Below are 24,103 nucleotides of genomic sequence, written 5' to 3'. Positions count from 1 at the left end.
CTTATACTCAATTTCTTTGTAAAATCGCATGGCCCTTAAATCCAATTTAGTTAAAGAAAGAAAAATGCTTACAGAGGATTTCCTTATCGAGTAAAAATCTCACTCTCAGCGTCCCATTATTTACTTGGAAGCATTTAACGCTAACGGCAAGATGGCACGAAGCTTCTAGGCTTTTGGAGTTTGGTTAAAATTGGTTTAATTTAAAACCGGTTTCTTCAATCAATCAGAATGAGCAGGTAATCAGCATTTTGTCAACAAGACATTGGTTCTGAACAGGGTCAATAAATTCAACATCAAATGACCTTGTGGTGCAACGGTAGCGCGTCTGACTCCAGATCAGAAGGTTGCGTGTTCAAATCACGTCAGGGTCAGTTGTTGCTTTGATCATCATAATGAGAGTACAGAATGCTAGTTTTTCATCCAGCTAGTTCCAGTTCCTTTGATAAGAGAATTAGGACTCACCTTGAAGTCAAACTTTTTGGACTTCTCCTTTTTTAAAGCGGCAATATTTTCGCAGCTTTTATTATTGCAATGAAAAAAGGGAAAATGTTGCTGTTGTATCAAGAAAGATATCCAGGTTCCTCTTAAATCATTCAACAAATCAACCATCACAAAATCCTTTGGCAGAGAGTTCCAAAGTCTCACTGCTCTTACAGTAAAGAATCTCAGTCTGTGATGATGGTGAATTTTTTTTCCTCCCGACGTACTTGATGCTGTCTTGTTCTGGTTAAAGCCCTGGCTTTAAAAGTAAAATAATAAATAAAAAAATGTACCCTACATTGATATATTTGTACATAGTAAATAGATGGCACCTAAGAAATGTTGAAGAAAACTCAATAGCCTTTCTTGTTATCCATCTTCACCTTAAATGGTATTTTTGATTTCTACTTATACTCAATTTCTTTGTAAAATCGCATGGCCCTTAAATCCAATTTAGTTAAAGAAAGAAAAATGCTTACAGAGGATTTCCTTATCGAGTAAAAATCTCACTCTCAGCGTCCCATTATTTACTTGGAAGCATTTAACGCTAACGGCAAGATGGCACGAAGCTTCTAGGCTTTTGGAGTTTGGTTAAAATTGGTTTAATTTAAAACCGGTTTCTTCAATCAATCAGAATGAGCAGGTAATCAGCATTTTGTCAACAAGACATTGGTTCTGAACAGGGTCAATAAATTCATCATCAAATGACCTTGTGGCGCAACGGTAGCGCGTCTGACTCCAGATCAGAAGGTTGCGTGTTCAAATCACGTCAGGGTCAGTTGTTGCTTTGATCATCATAATGTGAGTACAGAATGCTAATTTTCATCCAGCTAGTTCCAATTCCTTTGATAAGAGAATTAGGACTCACTTTGAAGTCAAAGTTTTTGGACTTCTCCTTTTTTAAGGCGGCAATATCTACGCAGCTTTTATTATTGCAATGAAAAAAGGGAAAGTGTTGCTGTTGTATCAAGAAAGATATCCAGGTTCCTCTTAAATCATTCAACAAATCAACCATCACAAAATCCTTTGGCAGAGAGTTCCAAAGTCTCACTGCTCTTACAGTAAAGAATCTCAGTCTGTGATGATGGTGAATTTTTTTTCCTCCCGACGTACTTGATGCTGTCTTGTTCTGGTTAAAGCCCTGGCTTTAAAAATAAAATAATAAATAAAAAAATGTACCCTACATTGATATATTTGTACATAGTAAATAGATGGCACCTAAGAAATGTTGAAGAAAACTCAATAGCCTTTCTTGTTATCCATCTTCACCTTAAATGGTATTTTTGATTTCTACTTATACTCAATTTCTTTGTAAAATCGCATGGCCCTTAAATCCAATTTAGTTAAAGAAAGAAAAATGCTTACAGATGATTTCCTTATCGAGTAAAAATCTCACTCTCAGCATCCCATTATTTACTTGGAAGCATTTAACGCTAACGGCAAGATGGCACGAAGCTTCTAGGCTTTTGGAGTTTGGTTAAAATTGGTTTAATTGAAAACCGGTTTCTTCAATCAATCAGAATGAGCAGGTAATCAGCATTTTGTCAACAAGACATTGGTTCTGAACAGGGTCAATAAATTCATCATCAAATGACCTTGTGGAGCAACGGTAGCGCGTCTGACTCCAGATCAGAAGGTTGCGTGTTCAAATCACGTCTGGGTCAGTTGTTGCTTTGATCATCATAATGTGAGTACAGAATGCTAATTTTCATCCAGCTAGTTCCAATTCTTTTGATAAGAGAATTAGGACTCACCTTGAAGTCAAACTTTTTGGACTTCTCCTTTTTTAAAGCGGCAATATCTTCGCAGCTTTTATTATTGCAATGAAAAAAGGGAAAATGTTGCTGTTGTATCAAGAAAGATATCCAGGTTCCTCTTAAATCATTCAACAAATCAACCATCACAAAATCCTTTGGCAGAGAGTTCCAAAGTCTCACTGCTCTTACAGTAAAGAATCTCAGTCTGTGATGATGGTGAATTTTTTTTCCTCCCGACGTACTTGATGCTGTCTTGTTCTGGTTAAAGCCCTGGCTTTAAAAATAAAATAATAAATAAAAAAATGTACCCTACATTGATATATTTGTACATAGTAAATAGATGGCACCTAAGAAATGTTGAAGAAAACTCAATAGCCTTTCTTGTTATCCATCTTCACCTTAAATGGTATTTTTGATTTCTACTTATACTCAATTTCTTTGTAAAATCGCATGGCCCTTAAATCCAATTTAGTTAAAGAAAGAAAAATGCTTACAGAGGATTTCCTTATCGAGTAAAAATCTCACTCTCAGCGTCCCATTATTTACTTGGAAGCATTTAACGCTAACGGCAAGATGGCACGAAGCTTCCAGGCTTTTGGAGTTTGGTTAAAATTGGTTTAATTTAAAACCGGTTTCTTCAATCAATCAGAATGAGCAGGTATTCAGCATTTTGTCAACAAGACATTGGTTCTGAACAGGGTCAATAAATTCATCATCAAATGACCTTGTGGCGCAACGGTAGCGCGTCTGACTCCAGATCAGAAGGTTGCGTGTTCAAATCACGTCAGGGTCAGTTGTTGCTTTGATCATCATAATGTGAGTACAGAATGCAAATTTTCATCCAGCTAGTTCCAGTTCCTTTGATGAGAGAATTAGGACTCACCTTGAAGTCAAAGTTTTTGGACTTCTCCTTTTTTAAGGCGGCAATATCTACGCAGCTTTTATTATTGCAATGAAAAAAGGGAAAATGTTGCTGTTGTATCAAGAAAGATATCCAGGTTCCTCTTAAATCATTCAACAAATCAACCATCACAAAATCCTTTGGCAGAGAGTTCCAAAGTCTCACTGCTCTTACAGTAAAGAATCTCAGTCTGTGATGATGGTGAATTTTTTTTCCTCCCGACGTACTTGATGCTGTCTTGTTCTGGTTAAAGCCCTGGCTTTAAAAATAAAATAATAAATAAAAAAATGTACCCTACATTGATATATTTGTACATAGTAAATAGATGGCACCTAAGAAATGTTGAAGAAAACTCAATAGCCTTTCTTGTTATCCATCTTCACCTTAAATGGTATTTTTGATTTCTACTTATACTCAATTTCTTTGTAAAATCGCATGGCCCTTAAATCCAATTTAGTTAAAGAAAGAAAAATGCTTACAGAGGATTTCCTTATCGAGTAAAAATCTCACTCTCAGCGTCCCATTATTTACTTGGAAGCATTTAACGCTAACGGCAAGATGGCACGAAGCTTCTAGGCTTTTGGAGTTTGGTTAAAATTGGTTTAATTTAAAACCCATTTCTTCAATCAATCAGAATGAGCAGGTAATCAGCATTTTGTCAACAAGACATTGGTTCTGAACAGGGTCAATAAATTCATCATCAAATGACCTTGTGGCGCAACGGTAGCGCGTCTGACTCCAGATCAGAAGGTTGCGTGTTCAAATCACGTCTGGGTCAGTTGTTGCTTTGATCATCATAATGTGAGTACAGAATGCTAATTTTCATCCAGCTAGTTCCAATTCCTTTGATAAGAGAATTAGGACTCACCTTGAAGTCAAACTTTTTGGACTTCTCCTTTTTTAAAGCGGCAATATCTTCGCAGCTTTTATTATTGCAATGAAAAAAGGGAAAATGTTGCTGTTGTATCAAGAAAGATATCCAGGTTCCTCTTAAATCATTCAACAAATCAACCATCACAAAATCCTTTTGCAGAGAGTTCCAAAGTCTCACTGCTCTTACAGTAAAGAATCTCAGTCTGTGATGATGGTGAATTTTTTTTCCTCCCGACGTACTTGATGCTGTCTTGTTCTGGTTAAAGCCCTGGCTTTAAAAATAAAATAATAAATAAAAAAATGTACCCTACATTGATATATTTGTACATAGTAAATAGATGGCACCTAAGAAATGTTGAAGAAAACTCAATAGCCTTTCTTGTTATCCATCTTCACCTTAAATGGTATTTTTGATTTCTACTTATACTCAATTTCTTTGTAAAATCGCATGGCCCTTAAATCCAATTTAGTTAAAGAAAGAAAAATGCTTACAGATGATTTCCTTATCGAGTAAAAATCTCACTCTCAGCATCCCATTATTTACTTGGAAGCATTTAACGCTAACGGCAAGATGGCACGAAGCTTCTAGGCTTTTGGAGTTTGGTTAAAATTGGTTTAATTGAAAACCGGTTTCTTCAATCAATCAGAATGAGCAGGTAATCAGCATTTTGTCAACAAGACATTGGTTCTGAACAGGGTCAATAAATTCATCATCAAATGACCTTGTGGCGCAACGGTAGCGCGTCTGACTCCAGATCAGAAGGTTGCGTGTTCAAATCACGTCTGGGTCAGTTGTTGCTTTGATCATCATAATGTGAGTACAGAATGCTAATTTTCATCCAGCTAGTTCCAATTCTTTTGATAAGAGAATTAGGACTCACCTTGAAGTCAAACTTTTTGGACTTCTCCTTTTTTAAAGCGGCAATATCTTCGCAGCTTTTATTATTGCAATGAAAAAAGGGAAAATGTTGCTGTTGTATCAAGAAAGATATCCAGGTTCCTCTTAAATCATTCAACAAATCAACCATCACAAAATCCTTTGGCAGAGAGTTCCAAAGTCTCACTGCTCTTACAGTAAAGAATCTCAGTCTGTGATGATGGTGAATTTTTTTTCCTCCCGACGTACTTGATGCTGTCTTGTTCTGGTTAAAGCCCTGGCTTTAAAAATAAAATAATAAATAAAAAAATGTACCCTACATTGATATATTTGTACATAGTAAATAGATGGCACCTAAGAAATGTTGAAGAAAACTCAATAGCCTTTCTTGTTATCCATCTTCACCTTAAATGGTATTTTTGATTTCTACTTATACTCAATTTCTTTGTAAAATCGCATGGCCCTTAAATCCAATTTAGTTAAAGAAAGAAAAATGCTTACAGAGGATTTCCTTATCGAGTAAAAATCTCACTCTCAGCATCCCATTATTTACTTGGAAGCATTTAACGCTAACGGCAAGATGGCACGAAGCTTCTAGGCTTTTGGAGTTTGGTTAAAATTGGTTTAATTGAAAACCGGTTTCTTCAATCAATCAGAATGAGCAGGTAATCAGCATTTTGTCAACAAGACATTGGTTCTGAACAGGGTCAATAAATTCATCATCAAATGACCTTGTGGCGCAACGGTAGCGCGTCTGACTCCAGATCAGAAGGTTGCGTGTTCAAATCACGTCTGGGTCAGTTGTTGCTTTGATCATCATAATGTGAGTACAGAATGCTAATTTTCATCCAGCTAGTTCCAATTCTTTTGATAAGAGAATTAGGACTCACCTTGAAGTCAAACTTTTTGGACTTCTCCTTTTTTAAAGCGGCAATATCTTCGCAGCTTTTATTATTGCAATGAAAAAAGGGAAAATGTTGCTGTTGTATCAAGAAAGATATCCAGGTTCCTCTTAAATCATTCAACAAATCAACCATCACAAAATCCTTTGGCAGAGAGTTCCAAAGTCTCACTGCTCTTACAGTAAAGAATCTCAGTCTGTGATGATGGTGAATTTTTTTTCCTCCCGATGTACTTGATGCTGTCTTGTTCTGGTTAAAGCCCTGGCTTTAAAAATAAAATAATAAATAAAAAAATGTACCCTACATTGATATATTTGTACATAGTAAATAGATGGCACCTAAGAAATGTTGAAGAAAACTCAATAGCCTTTCTTGTTATCCATCTTCACCTTAAATGGTATTTTTGATTTCTACTTATACTCAATTTCTTTGTAAAATCGCATGGCCCTTAAATCCAATTTAGTTAAAGAAAGAAAAATGCTTACAGAGGATTTCCTTATCGAGTAAAAATCTCACTCTCAGCGTCCCATTATTTACTTGGAAGCATTTAACGCTAACGGCAAGATGGCACGAAGCTTCTAGGCTTTTGGAGTTTGGTTAAAATTGGTTTAATTTAAAACCGGTTTCTTCAATCAATCAGAATGAGCAGGTATTCAGCATTTTGTCAACAAGACATTGGTTCTGAACAGGGTCAATAAATTCATCATCAAATGACCTTGTGGCGCAACGGTAGCGCGTCTGACTCCAGATCAGAAGGTTGCGTGTTCAAATCACGTCAGGGTCAGTTGTTGCTTTGATCATCATAATGTGAGTACAGAATGCTAATTTTCATCCAGCTAGTTCCAGTTCCTTTGATAAGAGAATTAGGACTCACCTTGAAGTCAAAGTTTTTGGACTTCTCCTTTTTTAAGGCGGCAATATCTACGCAGCTTTTATTATTGCAATGAAAAAAGGGAAAATGTTGCTGTTGTATCAAGAAAGATATCCAGGTTCCTCTTAAATCATTCAACAAATCAACCATCACAAAATCCTTTGGCAGAGAGTTCCAAAGTCTCACTGCTCTTACAGTAAAGAATCTCAGTCTGTGATGATGGTGAATTTTTTTTCCTCCCGACGTACTTGATGCTGTCTTGTTCTGGTTAAAGCCCTGGCTTTAAAAATAAAATAATAAATACAAAAATGTACCCTACATTGATATATTTGTACATAGTAAATAGATGGCACCTAAGAAATGTTGAAGAAAACTCAATAGCCTTTCTTGTTATCCATCTTCACCTTAAATGGTATTTTTGATTTCTACTTATACTCAATTTCTTTGTAAAATCGCATGGCCCTTAAATCCAATTTAGTTAAAGAAAGAAAAATGCTTACAGATGATTTCCTTATCGAGTAAAAATCTCACTCTCAGCATCCCATTATTTACTTGGAAGCATTTAACGCTAACGGCAAGATGGCACGAAGCTTCTAGGCTTTTGGAGTTTGGTTAAAATTGGTTTAATTGAAAACCGGTTTCTTCAATCAATCAGAATGAGCAGGTAATCAGCATTTTGTCAACAAGACATTGGTTCTGAACAGGGTCAATAAATTCATCATCAAATGACCTTGTGGCGCAACGGTAGCGCGTCTGACTCCAGATCAGAAGGTTGCGTGTTCAAATCACGTCTGGGTCAGTTGTTGCTTTGATCATCATAATGTGAGTACAGAATGCTAATTTTCATCCAGCTAGTTCCAATTCCTTTGATAAGAGAATTAGGACTCACCTTGAAGTCAAACTCTTTGGACTTCTCCTTTTTTAAAGCGGCAATATCTTCGCAGCTTTTATTATTGCAATGAAAAAAGGGAAAATGTTGCTGTTGTATCAAGAAAGATATCCAGGTTCCTCTTAAATCATTCAACAAATCAACCATCACAAAATCCTTTGGCAGAGAGTTCCAAAGTCTCACTGCTCTTACAGTAAAGAATCTCAGTCTGTGATGATGGTGAATTTTTTTTCCTCCCGACGTACTTGATGCTGTCTTGTTCTGGTTAAAGCCCTGGCTTTAAAAATAAAATAATAAATAAAAAAAATGTACCCTACATTGATATATTTGTACATAGTAAATAGATGGCACCTAAGAAATGTTGAAGAAAACTCAATAGCCTTTCTTGTTATCCATCTTCACCTCAAATGGTATTTTTGATTTCTACTTATACTCAATTTCTTTGTAAAATTGCATGGCCCTTAAATCCAATTTAGTTAAAGAAAGAAAAATGCTTACAGAGGATTTCCTTATCGAGTAAAAATCTCACTCTCAGCGTCCCATTATTTACTTGGAAGCATTTAACGCTAACGGCAAGATGGCACGAAGCTTCTAGGCTTTTGGAGTTTGGTTAAAATTGGTTTAATTTAAAACCGGTGTCTTCAATCAATCAGAATGAGCAGGTAATCAGCATTTTGTCAACAAGACATTGGTTCTGAACAGGGTCAATAAATTCATCATCAAATGACCTTGTGGCGCAACGGTAGCGCGTCTGACTCCAGATCAGAAGGTTGCGTGTTCAAATCACGTCTGGGTCAGTTGTTGCTTTGATCATCATAATGTGAGTACAGAATGCTAATTTTCATCCAGCTAGTTCCAATTCCTTTGATAAGAGAATTAGGACTCACCTTGAAGTCAAACTCTTTGGACTTCTCCTTTTTTAAAGCGGCAATATCTTCGCAGCTTTTATTATTGCAATGAAAAAAGGGAAAATGTTGCTGTTGTATCAAGAAAGATATCCAGGTTCCTCTTAAATCATTCAACAAATCAACCATCACAAAATCCTTTGGCAGAGAGTTCCAAAGTCTCACTGCTCTTACAGTAAAGAATCTCAGTCTGTGATGATGGTGAATTTTTTTTCCTCCCGACGTACTTGATGCTGTCTTGTTCTGGTTAAAGCCCTGGCTTTAAAAATAAAATAATAAATAAAAAAATGTACCCTACATTGATATATTTGTACATAGTAAATAGATGGCACCTAAGAAATGTTGAAGAAAACTCAATAGCCTTTCTTGTTATCCATCTTCACCTCAAATGGTATTTTTGATTTCTACTTATACTCAATTTCTTTGTAAAATTGCATGGCCCTTAAATCCAATTTAGTTAAAGAAAGAAAAATGCTTACAGAGGATTTCCTTATCGAGTAAAAATCTCACTCTCAGCGTCCCATTATTTACTTGGAAGCATTTAACGCTAACGGCAAGATGGCACGAAGCTTCTAGGCTTTTGGAGTTTGGTTAAAATTGGTTTAATTGAAATCCGGTTTCTTCAATCAATCAAATGACCTTGTGGCGCAACGGTAGCGCGTCTGACTCCAGATCAGAAGGTTGCGTGTTCAAATCACGTCAGGGTCAGTTGTTGCTTTGATCATCATAATGAGAGTAGAGAATGCTAGTTTTTATCCAGCTAGTTCCAGTTCCTTTGATAAGAAAATTAGGACTCACCTTGAAGTCAAAGTTATTGGACTTCTCCTTTTTTAAGGCGGCAATATCTACGCAGCTTTTATTATTGCAATGAAAAAAGGGAAAATGTTGCTGTTGTATCAAGAAAGATACAAACAGAAAAAATGGGACATAAATATCATCAAAACCACAAAAAAAAAGGCCATACTCACTAGGTAGGTGGGTGGGTGAAAACCCGTTCCCATCAGGACGCAGACGGGTCAAAGAATGCTGCAGAAGGAGTGTGCATTAAATAGTGATAGCCCCTCCCACTAGTCTTGAGGGGAGTGGCGAACTAAGTGCTCAAAGGTGTGCGATAAATGTGTGTCAGTGTAGTGCTAGGGTGTGAATGGATGGTAAAAAATAAATATGTATGAATGAAAGTGTCAGAACTGTGTAATAATGTAATAAAAATAAATAAATAAATGTGATGAATAGGGGTCAGTGCTGTGAACAGTACATGTGGTATCAGTACTATGTGTAATACGTGGAGGGATAATGTGCTGGTCGTCAGGCATGGCGTATCTTGCCGAATAACAGCCTATTTGTAACGCCGCTAGTGTTAGCTAAAGCGGGCTGCTCTGCATTCCAAACCAAACGCCAGCACATCATGCCCTCCCAGCATATAAGACCCGGCTGCGTCCTGAAAAAAAGTGTAGTATACGTAGTAAGAAATATCCATGAAACATGGGGTATTAGTTGTTATTTTGGCCAAAATACGCAAAGCTCGCAACCCAACGTCAAGGGTCCCCAGTGCCTTGCGAGTCCCTAACCAGAACTTTTCGTTCCTAATTTAAAAACACAAACAGAAAAAATGGGACATAAATATCATCAAAACCACAAAAAAAAGGCCATACTCACTAGGTAGGTGGGTGGGTGAAAACCCGTTCCCATCAGGACGCAGACGGGTCAAAGAATGCTGCAGAAGGAGTGTGCATTAAATAGTGATAGCCCCTCCCACTAGTCTTGAGGGGAGTGGCGAACTAAGTGCTCAAAGGTGTGCGATAAATGTGTGTCAGTGTAGTGCTAGGGTGTGAATGGATGGTAAAAAATAAATATGTATGAATGAAAGTGTCAGAACTGTGTAATAATGTAATAAAAATAAATAAATAAATGTGATGAATAGGGGTCAGTGCTGTGAACAGTACATGTGGTGTCAGTACTATGTGTAATACGTGGAGGGATAATGTGCTGGTCGTCAGGCATGGCGTATCTTGCCGAATAACAGCCTATTTGTAACGCCGCTAGTGTTAGCTAAAGCGGGCTGCTCTGCATTCCAAACCAAACGCCAGCACATCATGCCCTCCCAGCATATAAGACCCGGCTGCGTCCTGAAAAAAAGTGTAGTATACGTAGTAAGAAATATCCATGAAACATGGGGTATTAGTTGTTATTTTGGCCAAAATACGCAAAGCTCGCAACCCAACGTCAAGGGTCCCCAGTGCCTTGCGAGTCCCTAACCAGAACTTTTCGTTCCTAATTTAAAAACACAAACAGAAAAAATGGGACATAAATATCATCAAAACCACAAAAAAAAGGCCATACTCACTAGGTAGGTGGGTGGGTGAAAACCCGTTCCCATCAGGACGCAGACGGGTCAAAGAATGCTGCAGAAGGAGTGTGCATTAAATAGTGATAGCCCCTCCCACTAGTCTTGAGGGGAGTGGCGAACTAAGTGCTCAAAGGTGTGCGATAAATGTGTGTCAGTGTAGTGCTAGGGTGTGAATGGATGGTAAAAAATAAATATGTATGAATGAAAGTGTCAGAACTGTGTAATAATGTAATAAAAATAAATAAATAAATGTGATGAATAGGGGTCAGTGCTGTGAACAGTACATGTGGTGTCAGTACTATGTGTAATACGTGGAGGGATAATGTGCTGGTCGTCAGGCATGGCGTATCTTGCCGAATAACAGCCTATTTGTAACGCCGCTAGTGTTAGCTAAAGCGGGCTGCTCTGCATTCCAAACCAAACGCCAGCACATCATGCCCTCCCAGCATATAAGACCCGGCTGCGTCCTGAAAAAAAGTGTAGTATACGTAGTAAGAAATATCCATGAAACATGGGGTATTAGTTGTTATTTTGGCCAAAATACGCAAAGCTCGCAACCCAACGTCAAGGGTCCCCAGTGCCTTGCGAGTCCCTAACCAGAACTTTTCGTTCCTAATTTAAAAACACAAACAGAAAAAATGGGACATAAATATCATCAAAACCACAAAAAAAAGGCCATACTCACTAGGTAGGTGGGTGGGTGAAAACCCGTTCCCATCAGGACGCAGACGGGTCAAAGAATGCTGCAGAAGGAGTGTGCATTAAATAGTGATAGCCCCTCCCACTAGTCTTGAGGGGAGTGGCGAACTAAGTGCTCAAAGGTGTGCGATAAATGTGTGTCAGTGTAGTGCTAGGGTGTGAATGGATGGTAAAAAATAAATATGTATGAATGAAAGTGTCAGAACTGTGTAATAATGTAATAAAAATAAATAAATAAATGTGATGAATAGGGGTCAGTGCTGTGAACAGTACATGTGGTGTCAGTACTATGTGTAATACGTGGAGGGATAATGTGCTGGTCGTCAGGCATGGCGTATCTTGCCGAATAACAGCCTATTTGTAACGCCGCTAGTGTTAGCTAAAGCGGGCTGCTCTGCATTCCAAACCAAACGCCAGCACATCATGCCCTCCCAGCATATAAGACTCGCAAGGCACTGGGGACCCTTGACGTTGGGTTGCGAGCTTTGCGTATTTTGGCCAAAATAACAACTAATACGTGCACTACACTGACACACATTTATCGCACACCTTTGAGCACTTAGTTCGCCACTCCCCTCAAGACTAGTGGGAGGGGCTATCACTATTTAATGCACACTCCTTCTGCAGCATTCTTTGACCCGTCTGCGTCCTGATGGGAACGGGTTTTCACGTATCAAGAAAGATATCCAGGTTCCTCTTAAATCATTCAACAAATCAACCATCACAAAATCCTTTGGCAGAGAGTTCCAAAGTCTCACTGCTCTTACAGTAAAGAATCTCAGTCTGTGATGATGGTGAATTTTTTTTCCTCCCGACGTACTTGATGCTGTCTTGTTCTGGTTAAAGCCCTGGCTTTAAAAATAAAATAATAAATAAAAAAATGTACCCTACATTGATATATTTGTACATAGTAAATAGATGGCACCTAAGAAATGTTGAAGAAAACTCAATAGCCTTTCTTGTTATCCATCTTCACCTCAAATGGTATTTTTGATTTCTACTTATACTCAATTTCTTTGTAAAATCGCATGGCCCTTAAATCCAATTTAGTTAAAGAAAGAAAAATGCTTACAGAGGATTTCCTTATCGAGTAAAAATCTCACTCTCAGCGTCCCATTATTTACTTGGAAGCATTTAACGCTAACGGCAAGATGGCACGAAACTTCTAGGCTTTTGGAGTTTGGTTAAAATTGGTTTAATTTAAAACCGGTTTCTTCAATCAATCAGAATGAGCAGGTAATCAGCATTTTGTCAACAAGACATTGGTTCTGAACAGGGTCAATAAATTCATCATCAAATGACCTTGTGGCGCAACGGTAGCGCGTCTGACTCCAGATCAGAAGGTTGCGTGTTCAAATCACGTCAGGGTCAGTTGTTGCTTTGATCATCATAATGAGAGTAGAGAATGCTAGTTTTTATCCAGCTAGTTCCAGTTCCTTTGATAAGAGAATTAGAACTCACCTTGAAGTCAAAGTTTTTGGACTTCTCCTTTTTTAAGGCGGCAATATCTACGCAGCTTTTATTATTGCAATGAAAAAAGGGAAAATGTTGCTGTTGTATCAAGAAAGATATCCAGGTTCCTCTTAAATCATTCAACAAATCAACCATCACAAAATCCTTTGGCAGAGAGTTCCAAAGTCTCACTGCTCTTACAGTAAAGAATCTCAGTCTGTGATGATGGTGAATTTTTTTTCCTCCCGACGTACTTGATGCTGTCTTGTTCTGGTTAAAGCCCTGGCTTTAAAAATAAAATAATAAATAAAAAAATGTACCCTACATTGATATATTTGTACATAGTAAATAGATGGCACCTAAGAAATGTTGAAGAAAACTCAATAGCCTTTCTTGTTATCCATCTTCACCTCAAATGGTATTTTTGATTTCTACTTATACTCAATTTCTTTGTAAAATCGCATGGCCCTTAAATCCAATTTAGTTAAAGAAAGAAAAATGCTTACAGAGGATTTCCTTATCGAGTAAAAATCTCACTCTCAGCGTCCCATTATTTACTTGGAAGCATTTAACGCTAACGGCAAGATGGCACGAAACTTCTAGGCTTTTGGAGTTTGGTTAAAATTGGTTTAATTTAAAACCGGTTTCTTCAATCAATCAGAATGAGCAGGTAATCAGCATTTTGTCAACAAGACATTGGTTCTGAACAGGGTCAATAAATTCATCATCAAATGACCTTGTGGCGCAACGGTAGCGCGTCTGACTCCAGATCAGAAGGTTGCGTGTTCAAATCACGTCATGGTCAGTTGTTGCTTTGATCATCATAATGAGAGTAGAGAATGCTAGTTTTTATCCAGCTAGTTCCAGTTCCTTTGATAAGAGAATTAGAACTCACCTTGAAGTCAAAGTTTTTGGACTTCTCCTTTTTTAAGGCGGCAATATCTACGCAGCTTTTATTATTGCAATGAAAAAAGGGAAAATGTTGCTGTTGTATCAAGAAAGATATCCAGGTTCCTCTTAAATCATTCAACAAATCAACCATCACAAAATCCTTTGGCAGAGAGTTCCAAAGTCTCACTGCTCTTACAGTAAAGAATCTCAGTCTGTGATGATGGTGAATTTTTTTTCCTCCCGACGTACTTGATGCTGTCTTGTTCTGGTTAAAGCCCTGGCTTTAAAAATAAAATAATAAATAAAAAAATGTACCCTACATTGATATATTTGTACATAGTAAATAGATGGCACCTAAGAAATGTTGAAGAAAACTCAATAGCCTTTCTTGTTATCCATCTTCACCTCAAATGGTATTTTTGATTTCTTCTTATACTCAATTTCTTTGTAAAATCGCATGGCCCTTAAATCCAATTTAGTTAAAGAAAGAAAAATGCTTACAGAGGATTTCCTTATCGAGTAAAAATCTCACTCTCAGCGTCCCATTATTTACTTGGAAGCATTTAACGCTAACGGCAAGATGGCACGAAGCTTCTAGGCTTTTGGAGTTTGGTTAAAATTGGTTTAATTGAAATCCGGTTTCTTCAATCAATCAAATGACCTTGTGGCGCAACGGTAGCGCGTCTGACTCCAGATCAGAAGGTTGCGTGTTCAAATCACGTCAGGGTCAGTTGTTGCTTTGATCATCATAATGAGAGTAGAGAATGCTAGTTTTTATCCAGCTAGTTCCAGTTCCTTTGATAAGAGAATTAGGACTCACCTTGAAGTCAAAGTTATTGGACTTCTCCTTTTTTAAGGCGGCAATATCTACGCAGCTTTTATTATTGCAATGAAAAAAGGGAAAATGTTGCTGTTGTATCAAGAAAGATATCCAGGTTCCTCTTAAATCATTCAACAAATCAACCATCACAAAATCCTTTGGCAGAGAGTTCCAAAGTCTCACTGCTCTTACAGTAAAGAATCTCAGTCTGTGATGATGGTGAATTTTTTTTCCTCCCGACGTACTTGATGCTGTCTTGTTCTGGTTAAAGCCCTGGCTTTAAAAATAAAATAATAAATAAAAAAATGTACCCTACATTGATATATTTGTACATAGTAAATAGATGGCACCTAAGAAATGTTGAAGAAAACTCAATAGCCTTTCTTGTTATCCATCTTCACCTCAAATGGTATTTTTGATTTCTACTTATACTCAATTTCTTTGTAAAATCGCATGGCCCTTAAATCCAATTTAGTTAAAGAAAGAAAAATGCTTACAGAGGATTTCCTTATCGAGTAAAAATCTCACTCTCAGCGTCCCATTATTTACTTGGAAGCATTTAACGCTAACGGCAAGATGGCACGAAACTTCTAGGCTTTTGGAGTTTGGTTAAAATTGGTTTAATTTAAAACCGGTTTCTTCAATCAATCAGAATGAGCAGGTAATCAGCATTTTGTCAACAAGACATTGGTTCTGAACAGGGTCAATAAATTCATCATCAAATGACCTTGTGGCGCAACGGTAGCGCGTCTGACTCCAGATCAGAAGGTTGCGTGTTCAAATCACGTCAGGGTCAGTTGTTGCTTTGATCATCATAATGAGAGTAGAGAATGCTAGTTTTTATCCAGCTAGTTCCAGTTCCTTTGATAAGAGAATTAGAACTCACCTTGAAGTCAAAGTTTTTGGACTTCTCCTTTTTTAAGGCGGCAATATCTACGCAGCTTTTATTATTGCAATGAAAAAAGGGAAAATGTTGCTGTTGTATCAAGAAAGATATCCAGGTTCCTCTTAAATCATTCAACAAATCAACCATCACAAAATCCTTTGGCAGAGAGTTCCAAAGTCTCACTGCTCTTACAGTAAAGAATCTCAGTCTGTGATGATGGTGAATTTTTTTTCCTCCCGACGTACTTGATGCTGTCTTGTTCTGGTTAAAGCCCTGGCTTTAAAAATAAAATAATAAATAAAAAAATGTACCCTACATTGATATATTTGTACATAGTAAATAGATGGCACCTAAGAAATGTTGAAGAAAACTCAATAGCCTTTCTTGTTATCCATCTTCACCTCAAATGGTATTTTTGATTTCTACTTATACTCAATTTCTTTGTAAAATCGCATGGCCCTTAAATCCAATTTAGTTAAAGAAAGAAAAATGCTTACAGAGGATTTCCTTATCGAGTAAAAATCTCACTCTCAGCGTCCCATTATTTACTTGGAAGCATTTAACGCTAACGGCAAGATGGCACGAAACTTCTAGGCTTTTGGAGTTTGGTTAAAATTGGTTTAATTTAAAACCGGTTTCTTCAATCAATCAGAATGAGCAGGTAATCAGCATTTTGTCAACAAGACATTGGTTCTGAACAGGGTCAATAAATTCATCATCAAATGACCTTGTGGCGCAACGGTAGCGTGTCTGACTCCAGATCAGAAGGTTGCGTGTTCAAATCACGTCAGGGTCAGTTGTTGCTTTGATCATCATAATGAGAGTAGAGAATGCTAGTTTTTATCCAGCTAGTTCCAGTTCCTTTGATAAGAGAATTAGGACTCACCTTGAAGTCAAAGTTATTGGACTTCTCCTTTTTTAAGGCGGCAATATCTACGCAGCTTTTATTATTGCAATGAAAAAAGGGAAAATGTTGCTGTTGTATCAAGAAAGATATCCAGGTTCCTCTTAAATCATTCAACAAATCAACCATCACAAAATCCTTTGGCAGAGAGTTCCAAAGTCTCACTGCTCTTACAGTAAAGAATCTCAGTCTGTGATGATGGTGAATTTTTTTTCCTCCCGACGTACTTGATGCTGTCTTGTTCTGGTTAAAGCCCTGGCTTTAAAAATAAAATAATAAATAAAAAAATGTACCCTACATTGATATATTTGTACATAGTAAATAGATGGCACCTAAGAAATGTTGAAGAAAACTCAATAGCCTTTCTTGTTATCCATCTTCACCTCAAATGGTATTTTTGATTTCTACTTATACTCAATTTCTTTGTAAAATCGCATGGCCCTTAAATCCAATTTAGTTAAAGAAAGAAAAATGCTTACAGAGGATTTCCTTATCGAGTAAAAATCTCACTCTCAGCGTCCCATTATTTACTTGGAAGCATTTAACGCTAACGGCAAGATGGCACGAAACTTCTAGGCTTTTGGAGTTTGGTTAAAATTGGTTTAATTTAAAACCGGTTTCTTCAATCAATCAGAATGAGCAGGTAATCAGCATTTTGTCAACAAGACATTGGTTCTGAACAGGGTCAATAAATTCATCATCAAATGACCTTGTGGCGCAACGGTAGCGCGTCTGACTCCAGATCAGAAGGTTGCGTGTTCAAATCACGTCAGGGTCAGTTGTTGCTTTGATCATCATAATGAGAGTAGAGAATGCTAGTTCCAGTTCCTTTGATAAGAGAATTAGAACTCACCTTGAAGTCAAAGTTTTTGGACTTCTCCTTTTTTAAGGCGGCAATATCTACGCAGCTTTTATTATTGCAATGAAAAAAGGGAAAATGTTGCTGTTGTATCAAGAAAGATATCCAGGTTCCTCTTAAATCATTCAACAAATCAACCATCACAAAATCCTTTGGCAGAGAGTTCCAAAGTCTCACTGCTCTTACAGTAAAGAATCTCAGTCTGTGATGATGGTGAATTTTTTTTCCTCCCGACGTACTTGATGCTGTCTTGTTCTGGTTAAAGCCCTGGCTTTAAAAATAAAATAATAAATAAAAAAATGTACCCTACATTGATATATTTGTACATAGTAAATAGATGGCACCTAAGAAATGTTGAAGAAAACTCAATAGCCTTTCTTGTTATCCATCTTCACCTCAAATGGTATTTTTGATTTCTTCTTATACTCAATTTCTTTGTAAAATCGCATGGCCCTTAAATCCAATTTAGTTAAAGAAAGAAAAATGCTTACAGAGGATTTCCTTATCGAGTAAAAATCTCACTCTCAGCGTCCCATTATTTACTTGGAAGCATTTAACGCTAACGGCAAGATGGCACGAAACTTCTAGGCTTTTGGAGTTTGGTTAAAATTGGTTTAATTTAAAACCGGTTTCTTCAATCAATCAGAATGAGCAGGTAATCAGCATTTTGTCAACAAGACATTGGTTCTGAACAGGGTCAATAAATTCTTCATCAAATGACCTTGTGGCGCAACGGTAGCGCGTCTGACTCCAGATCAGAAGGTTGCGTGTTCAAATCACGTCAGGGTCAGTTGTTGCTTTGATCATCATAATGAGAGTAGAGAATGCTAGTTTTTATCCAGCTAGTTCCAGTTCCTTTGATAAGAGAATTAGGACTCACCTTGAAGTCAAAGTTTTTGGACTTCTCCTTTTTTAAGGCGGCAATATCTACGCAGCTTTTATTATTGCAATGAAAAAAGGGAAAATGTTGCTGTTGTATCAAGAAAGATATCCAGGTTCCTCTTAAATCATTCAACAAATCAACCATCACAAAATCCTTTGGCAGAGAGTTCCAAAGTCTCACTGCTCTTACAGTAAAGAATCTCAGTCTGTGATGATGGTGAATTTTTTTTCCTCCCGACGTACTTGATGCTGTCTTGTTCTGGTTAAAGCCCTGGCTTTAAAAATAAAATAATAAATAAAAAAATGTACCCTACATTGATATATTTGTACATAGTAAATAGATGGCACCTAAGAAATGTTGAAGAAAACTCAATAGCCTTTCTTGTTATCCATCTTCACCTTAAATGGCATTTTTGATTTCTACTTATACTCAATTTCTTTGTAAAATCGCATGGCCCTTAAATCCAATTTAGTTAAAGAAAGAAAAATGCTTACAGAGGATTTCCTTATCGAGTAAAAATCTCACTCTCAGCGTCCCATTATTTACTTGGAAGCATTTAACGCTAACGGCAAGATGGCACGAAGCTTCTAGGCTTTTGGAGTTTGGTTAAAATTGGTTTAATTTAAAACCGGTTTCTTCAATCAATCAGAATGAGCAGGTATTCAGCATTTTGTCAACAAGACATTGGTTCTGAACAGGGTCAATAAATTCATCATCAAATGACCTTGTGGCGCAACGGTAGCGCGTCTGACTCGAGATCAGAAGGTTGTGTGTTCAAATCACGTCAGGGTCAGTTGTTGCTTTGATCATCATAATGTGAGTACAGAATGCTAATTTTCATCCAGCTAGTTCCAGTTCCTTTGATAAGAGAATTAGGACTCACCTTGAAGTCAAAGTTTTTGGACTTCTCCTTTTTTAAGGCGGCAATATCTGCGCAGCTTTTATTATTGCAATGAAAAAAGGGAAAATGTTGCTGTTGTATCAAGAAAGATATCCAGGTTCCTCTTAAATCATTCAACAAATCAACCATCACAAAATCCTTTGGCAGAGAGTTCCAAAGTCTCACTGCTCTTACAGTAAAGAATCTCAGTCTGTGATGATGGTGAATTTTTTTTCCTCCCGACGTACTTGATGCTGTCTTGTTCTGGTTAAAGCCCTGGCTTTAAAAATAAAATAATAAATAAAAAAATGTACCCTACATTGATATATTTGTACATAGTAAATAGATGGCACCTAAGAAATGTTGAAGAAAACTCAATAGCCTTTCTTGTTATCCATCTTCACCTTAAATGGTATTTTTGATTTCTACTCATACTCAATTTCTTTGTAAAATCGCATGGCCCTTAAATCCAATTTAGTTAAAGAAAGAAAAATGCTTACAGATGATTTCCTTATCGAGTAAAAATCTCACTCTCAGCATCCCATTATTTACTTGGAAGCATTTAACGCTAACGGCAAGATGGCACGAAGCTTCTAGGCTTTTGGAGTTTGGTTAAAATTGGTTTAATTTAAAACCGGTTTCTTCAATCAATCAGAATGAGCAGGTAATCAGCATTTTGTCAACAAGACATTGGTTCTGAACAGGGTCAATAAATTCAACATCAAATGACCTTGTGGTGCAACGGTAGCGCGTCTGACTCCAGATCAGAAGGTTGCGTGTTCAAATCACGTCAGGGTCAGTTGTTGCTTTGATCATCATGATGTGAGTACAGAATGCTAATTTTCATCCAGGTAGTTCCAATTCCTTTGATAAGAGAATTAGGACTCACCTTGAAGTCAAACTTTTTGGACTTCTCCTTTTTTAAAGCGGCAATATCTTCGCAGCTTTTATTATTGCAATGAAAAAAGGGAAAATGTTGCTGTTGTATCAAGAAAGATATCCAGGTTCCTCTTAAATCATTCAACAAATCAACCATCACAAAATCCTTTGGCAGAGAGTTCCAAAGTCTCACTGCTCTTACAGTAAAGAATCTCAGTCTGTGATGATGGTGAATTTTTTTTCCTCCCGACGTACTTGATGCTGTCTTGTTCTGGTTAAAGCCCTGGCTTTAAAAATAAAATAATAAATAAAAAAATGTACCCTACATTGATATATTTGTACATAGTAAATAGATGGCACCTAAGAAATGTTGAAGAAAACTCAATAGCCTTTCTTGTTATCCATCTTCACCTTAAATGGCATTTTTGATTTCTACTTATACTCAATTTCTTTGTAAAATCGCATGGCCCTTAAATCCAATTTAGTTAAAGAAAGAAAAATGCTTACAGAGGATTTCCTTATCGAGTAAAAATCTCACTCTCAGCGTCCCATTATTTACTTGGAAGCATTTAACGCTAACGGCAAGATGGCACGAAGCTTCTAGGCTTTTGGAGTTTGGTTAAAATTGGTTTAATTTAAAACCGGTTTCTTCAATCAATCAGAATGAGCAGGTATTCAGCATTTTGTCAACAAGACATTGGTTCTGAACAGGGTCAATAAATTCATCATCAAATGACCTTGTGGCGCAACGGTAGCGCGTCTGACTCGAGAGCAGAAGGTTGTGTGTTCAAATCACGTCAGGGTCAGTTGTTGCTTTGATCATCATAATGTGAGTACAGAATGCTAATTTTCATCCAGCTAGTTCCAGTTCCTTTGATAAGAGAATTAGGACTCACCTTGAAGTCAAAGTTTTTGGACTTCTCCTTTTTTAAGGCGGCAATATCTGCGCAGCTTTTATTATTGCAATGAAAAAAGGGAAAATGTTGCTGTTGTATCAAGAAAGATATCCAGGTTCCTCTTAAATCATTCAACAAATCAACCATCACAAAATCCTTTGGCAGAGAGTTCCAAAGTCTCACTGCTCTTACAGTAAAGAATCTCAGTCTGTGATGATGGTGAATTTTTTTTCCTCCCGACGTACTTGATGCTGTCTTGTTCTGGTTAAAGCCCTGGCTTTAAAAATAAAATAATAAATAAAAAAATGTACCCTACATTGATATATTTGTACATAGTAAATAGATGGCACCTAAGAAATGTTGAAGAAAACTCAATAGCCTTTCTTGTTATCCATCTTCACCTTAAATGGTATTTTTGATTTCTACTCATACTCAATTTCTTTGTAAAATCGCATGGCCCTTAAATCCAATTTAGTTAAAGAAAGAAAAATGCTTACAGATGATTTCCTTATCGAGTAAAAATCTCACTCTCAGCATCCCATTATTTACTTGGAAGCATTTAACGCTAACGGCAAGATGGCACGAAGCTTCTAGGCTTTTGGAGTTTGGTTAAAATTGGTTTAATTTAAAACCGGTTTCTTCAATCAATCAGAATGAGCAGGTAATCAGCATTTTGTCAACAAGACATTGGTTCTGAACAGGGTCAATAAATTCAACATCAAATGACCTTGTGGTGCAACGGTAGCGCGTCTGACTCCAGATCAGAAGGTTGCGTGTTCAAATCACGTCAGGGTCAGTTGTTGCTTTGATCATCATGATGTGAGTACAGAATGCTAATTTTCATCCAGGTAGTTCCAATTCCTTTGATAAGAGAATTAGGACTCACCTTGAGGTCAAACTTTTTGGACTTCTCCTTTTTTAAAGCGGCAATATCTTCGCAGCTTTTATTATTGCAATGAAAAAAGGGAAAATGTTGCTGTTGTATCAAGAAAGATATCCAGGTTCCTCTTAAATCATTCAACAAATCAACCATCACAAAATCCTTTGGCAGAGAGTTCCAAAGTCTCACTGCTCTTACAGTAAAGAATCTCAGTCTGTGATGATGGTGAATTTTTTTTCCTCCCGACGTACTTGATGCTGTCTTGTTCTGGTTAAAGCCCTGGCTTTAAAAATAAAATAATAAATAAAAAAATGTACCCTACATTGATATATTTGTACATAGTAAATAGATGGCACCTAAGAAATGTTGAAGAAAACTCAATAGCCTTTCTTGTTATCCATCTTCACCTTAAATGGTATTTTTGATTTCTACTTATACTCAATTTCTTTGTAAAATCGCATGGCCCTTAAATCCAATTTAGTTAAAGAAAGAAAAATGCTTACAGAGGATTTCCTTATCGAGTAAAAATCTCACTCTCAGCGTCCCATTATTTACTTGGAAGCATTTAACGCTAACGGCAAGATGGCACGAAGCTTCTAGGCTTTTGGAGTTTGGTTAAAATTGGTTTAATTTAAAACCGGTTTCTTCAATCAATGAGAATGAGCAGGTAATCAGCATTTTGTCAACAAGACATTGGTTCTGAACAGGGTCAAAAAATTCATCATCAAAAGACCTTGTGGCGCAACGGTAGCGCGTCTGACTCCAGATCAGAAGGTTGCGTGTTCAAATCACGTCAGGGTCAGTTGTTGCTTTGATCATCATAATGAGAGTACAGAATGCTAGTTTTTCATCCAGCTAGTTCCAGTTCCTTTGATAAGAGAATTAGGACTCACCTTGAAGTCAAAGTTTTTGGACTTCTCCTTTTTTAAGGCGGCAATATCTACGCAGCTTTTATTATTGCAATGAAAAAAGGGAAAATGTTGCTGTTGTATCAAGAAAGATATCCAGGTTCCTCTTAAATCATTCAACAAATCAACCATCACAAAATCCTTTGGCAGAGATTTCCAAAGTCTCACTGCTCTTACAGTAAAGAATCTCAGTCTGTGATGATGGTGAATTTTTTTTCCTCCCGACGTACTTGATGCTGTCTTGTTCTGGTTAAAGCCCTGGCTTTAAAAATAAAATAATAAATAAAAAAATGTACCCTACATTGATATATTTGTACATAGTAAATAGATGGCACCTAAGAAATGTTGAAGAAAACTCAATAGCCTTTCTTGTTATCCATCTTCACCTTAAATGGTATTTTTGATTTCTAATTATACTCAATTTCTTTGTAAAATCGCATGGCCCTTAAATCCAATTTAGTTAAAGAAAGAAAAATGCTTACAGATGATTTCCTTATCGAGTAAAAATCTCACTCTCAGCGTCCCATTATTTACTTGGAAGCATTTAACGCTAACGGCAAGATGGCACGAAGCTTCTAGGCTTTTGGAGTTTGGTTAAAATTGGTTTAATTGAAAACCGGTTTCTTCAATCAATCAGAATGAGCAGGTAATCAGCATTTTGTCAACAAGACATTGGTTCTGAACAGGGTCAATAAATTCATCATCAAATGACCTTGTGGCGCAACGGTAGCGCGTCTGACTCCAGATCAGAAGGTTGCGTGTTCAAATCACGTCTGGGTCAGTTGTTGCTTTGAACATCATAATGTGAGTACAGAATGCTAATTTTCATCCAGCTAGTTCCAATTCCTTTGATAAGAGAATTAGGACTCACCTTGAAGTCAAACTTTTTGGACTTCTCCTTTTTTAAAGCGGCAATATCTTCGCAGCTTTTATTATTGCAATGAAAAAAGGGAAAATGTTGCTGTTGTATCAAGAAAGATATCCAGGTTCCTCTTAAATCATTCAACAAATCAACCATCACAAAATCCTTTGGCAGAGAGTTCCAAAGTCTCACTGCTCTTACAGTAAAGAATCTCAGTCTGTGATGATGGTGAATTTTTTTTCCTCCCGACGTACTTGATGCTGTCTTGTTCTGGTTAAAGCCCTGGCTTTAAAAATAAAATAATAAATAAAAAAATGTACCCTACATTGATATATTTGTACATAGTAAATAGATGGCACCTAAGAAATGTTGAAGAAAACTCAATAGCCTTTCTTGTTATCCATCTTCACCTTAAATGGTATTTTTGATTTCTACTTATACTCAATTTCTTTGTAAAATCGCATGGCCCTTAAATCCAATTTAGTTAAAGAAAGAAAAATGCTTACAGAGGATTTCCTTATCGAGTAAAAATCTCACTCTCAGCGTCCCATTATTTACTTGGAAGCATTTAACGCTAACGGCAAGATGGCACGAAGCTTCTA

The 24,103-nt window shown here is 37.0% G+C and overlaps 24 non-coding genes across 24 annotated transcripts; all 24 read left to right on the top strand.

Moving 5' to 3' along the window:
• Window positions 1-299: 299 nt before the first annotated feature.
• On the top strand, window positions 300-371 carry TRNAW-CCA (transfer RNA tryptophan (anticodon CCA)). Its single transcript has one exon. It is a non-coding gene; the product is annotated as a tRNA-Trp (tRNA).
• An 815-nt stretch (window positions 372-1,186) lies between these two features.
• TRNAW-CCA (transfer RNA tryptophan (anticodon CCA)) lies at window positions 1,187-1,258 on the top strand. The gene has a single exon. It is a non-coding gene; the product is annotated as a tRNA-Trp (tRNA).
• Window positions 1,259-2,072: 814 nt separating this feature from the next.
• Window positions 2,073-2,144, top strand: TRNAW-CCA (transfer RNA tryptophan (anticodon CCA)). Its single transcript has one exon. It is a non-coding gene; the product is annotated as a tRNA-Trp (tRNA).
• Window positions 2,145-2,958: 814 nt separating this feature from the next.
• On the top strand, window positions 2,959-3,030 carry TRNAW-CCA (transfer RNA tryptophan (anticodon CCA)). Its single transcript has one exon. It is a non-coding gene; the product is annotated as a tRNA-Trp (tRNA).
• Window positions 3,031-3,844: 814 nt separating this feature from the next.
• On the top strand, window positions 3,845-3,916 carry TRNAW-CCA (transfer RNA tryptophan (anticodon CCA)). Its single transcript has one exon. It is a non-coding gene; the product is annotated as a tRNA-Trp (tRNA).
• An 814-nt stretch (window positions 3,917-4,730) lies between these two features.
• TRNAW-CCA (transfer RNA tryptophan (anticodon CCA)) lies at window positions 4,731-4,802 on the top strand. Its single transcript has one exon. It is a non-coding gene; the product is annotated as a tRNA-Trp (tRNA).
• Window positions 4,803-5,616: 814 nt separating this feature from the next.
• On the top strand, window positions 5,617-5,688 carry TRNAW-CCA (transfer RNA tryptophan (anticodon CCA)). Its single transcript has one exon. It is a non-coding gene; the product is annotated as a tRNA-Trp (tRNA).
• Window positions 5,689-6,502: 814 nt separating this feature from the next.
• TRNAW-CCA (transfer RNA tryptophan (anticodon CCA)) lies at window positions 6,503-6,574 on the top strand. Its single transcript has one exon. It is a non-coding gene; the product is annotated as a tRNA-Trp (tRNA).
• Window positions 6,575-7,388: 814 nt separating this feature from the next.
• Window positions 7,389-7,460, top strand: TRNAW-CCA (transfer RNA tryptophan (anticodon CCA)). Its single transcript has one exon. It is a non-coding gene; the product is annotated as a tRNA-Trp (tRNA).
• An 815-nt stretch (window positions 7,461-8,275) lies between these two features.
• On the top strand, window positions 8,276-8,347 carry TRNAW-CCA (transfer RNA tryptophan (anticodon CCA)). Its single transcript has one exon. It is a non-coding gene; the product is annotated as a tRNA-Trp (tRNA).
• Window positions 8,348-9,091: 744 nt separating this feature from the next.
• Window positions 9,092-9,163, top strand: TRNAW-CCA (transfer RNA tryptophan (anticodon CCA)). Its single transcript has one exon. It is a non-coding gene; the product is annotated as a tRNA-Trp (tRNA).
• A 3,637-nt stretch (window positions 9,164-12,800) lies between these two features.
• Window positions 12,801-12,872, top strand: TRNAW-CCA (transfer RNA tryptophan (anticodon CCA)). The gene has a single exon. It is a non-coding gene; the product is annotated as a tRNA-Trp (tRNA).
• Window positions 12,873-13,686: 814 nt separating this feature from the next.
• Window positions 13,687-13,758, top strand: TRNAW-CCA (transfer RNA tryptophan (anticodon CCA)). Its single transcript has one exon. It is a non-coding gene; the product is annotated as a tRNA-Trp (tRNA).
• Window positions 13,759-14,502: 744 nt separating this feature from the next.
• TRNAW-CCA (transfer RNA tryptophan (anticodon CCA)) lies at window positions 14,503-14,574 on the top strand. Its single transcript has one exon. It is a non-coding gene; the product is annotated as a tRNA-Trp (tRNA).
• Window positions 14,575-15,388: 814 nt separating this feature from the next.
• On the top strand, window positions 15,389-15,460 carry TRNAW-CCA (transfer RNA tryptophan (anticodon CCA)). Its single transcript has one exon. It is a non-coding gene; the product is annotated as a tRNA-Trp (tRNA).
• An 814-nt stretch (window positions 15,461-16,274) lies between these two features.
• On the top strand, window positions 16,275-16,346 carry TRNAW-CCA (transfer RNA tryptophan (anticodon CCA)). Its single transcript has one exon. It is a non-coding gene; the product is annotated as a tRNA-Trp (tRNA).
• An 814-nt stretch (window positions 16,347-17,160) lies between these two features.
• Window positions 17,161-17,232, top strand: TRNAW-CCA (transfer RNA tryptophan (anticodon CCA)). The gene has a single exon. It is a non-coding gene; the product is annotated as a tRNA-Trp (tRNA).
• Window positions 17,233-18,031: 799 nt separating this feature from the next.
• Window positions 18,032-18,103, top strand: TRNAW-CCA (transfer RNA tryptophan (anticodon CCA)). The gene has a single exon. It is a non-coding gene; the product is annotated as a tRNA-Trp (tRNA).
• Window positions 18,104-18,917: 814 nt separating this feature from the next.
• On the top strand, window positions 18,918-18,989 carry TRNAS-CGA (transfer RNA serine (anticodon CGA)). The gene has a single exon. It is a non-coding gene; the product is annotated as a tRNA-Ser (tRNA).
• An 814-nt stretch (window positions 18,990-19,803) lies between these two features.
• Window positions 19,804-19,875, top strand: TRNAW-CCA (transfer RNA tryptophan (anticodon CCA)). The gene has a single exon. It is a non-coding gene; the product is annotated as a tRNA-Trp (tRNA).
• Window positions 19,876-20,689: 814 nt separating this feature from the next.
• On the top strand, window positions 20,690-20,761 carry TRNAS-CGA (transfer RNA serine (anticodon CGA)). The gene has a single exon. It is a non-coding gene; the product is annotated as a tRNA-Ser (tRNA).
• An 814-nt stretch (window positions 20,762-21,575) lies between these two features.
• Window positions 21,576-21,647, top strand: TRNAW-CCA (transfer RNA tryptophan (anticodon CCA)). Its single transcript has one exon. It is a non-coding gene; the product is annotated as a tRNA-Trp (tRNA).
• Window positions 21,648-22,461: 814 nt separating this feature from the next.
• Window positions 22,462-22,533, top strand: TRNAW-CCA (transfer RNA tryptophan (anticodon CCA)). The gene has a single exon. It is a non-coding gene; the product is annotated as a tRNA-Trp (tRNA).
• An 815-nt stretch (window positions 22,534-23,348) lies between these two features.
• On the top strand, window positions 23,349-23,420 carry TRNAW-CCA (transfer RNA tryptophan (anticodon CCA)). The gene has a single exon. It is a non-coding gene; the product is annotated as a tRNA-Trp (tRNA).
• Window positions 23,421-24,103: the final 683 nt, after the last annotated feature.

The sequence above is a fragment of the Rhinoderma darwinii genome, chromosome 3 (genome assembly GCF_050947455.1).
Source record: "Rhinoderma darwinii isolate aRhiDar2 chromosome 3, aRhiDar2.hap1, whole genome shotgun sequence".
Taxonomy (NCBI): domain Eukaryota; kingdom Metazoa; phylum Chordata; class Amphibia; order Anura; family Rhinodermatidae; genus Rhinoderma; species Rhinoderma darwinii.
The sequence above is the reverse complement of the archived record's forward strand: the minus strand, read 5'-3'. Positions and strand labels throughout refer to the sequence as shown.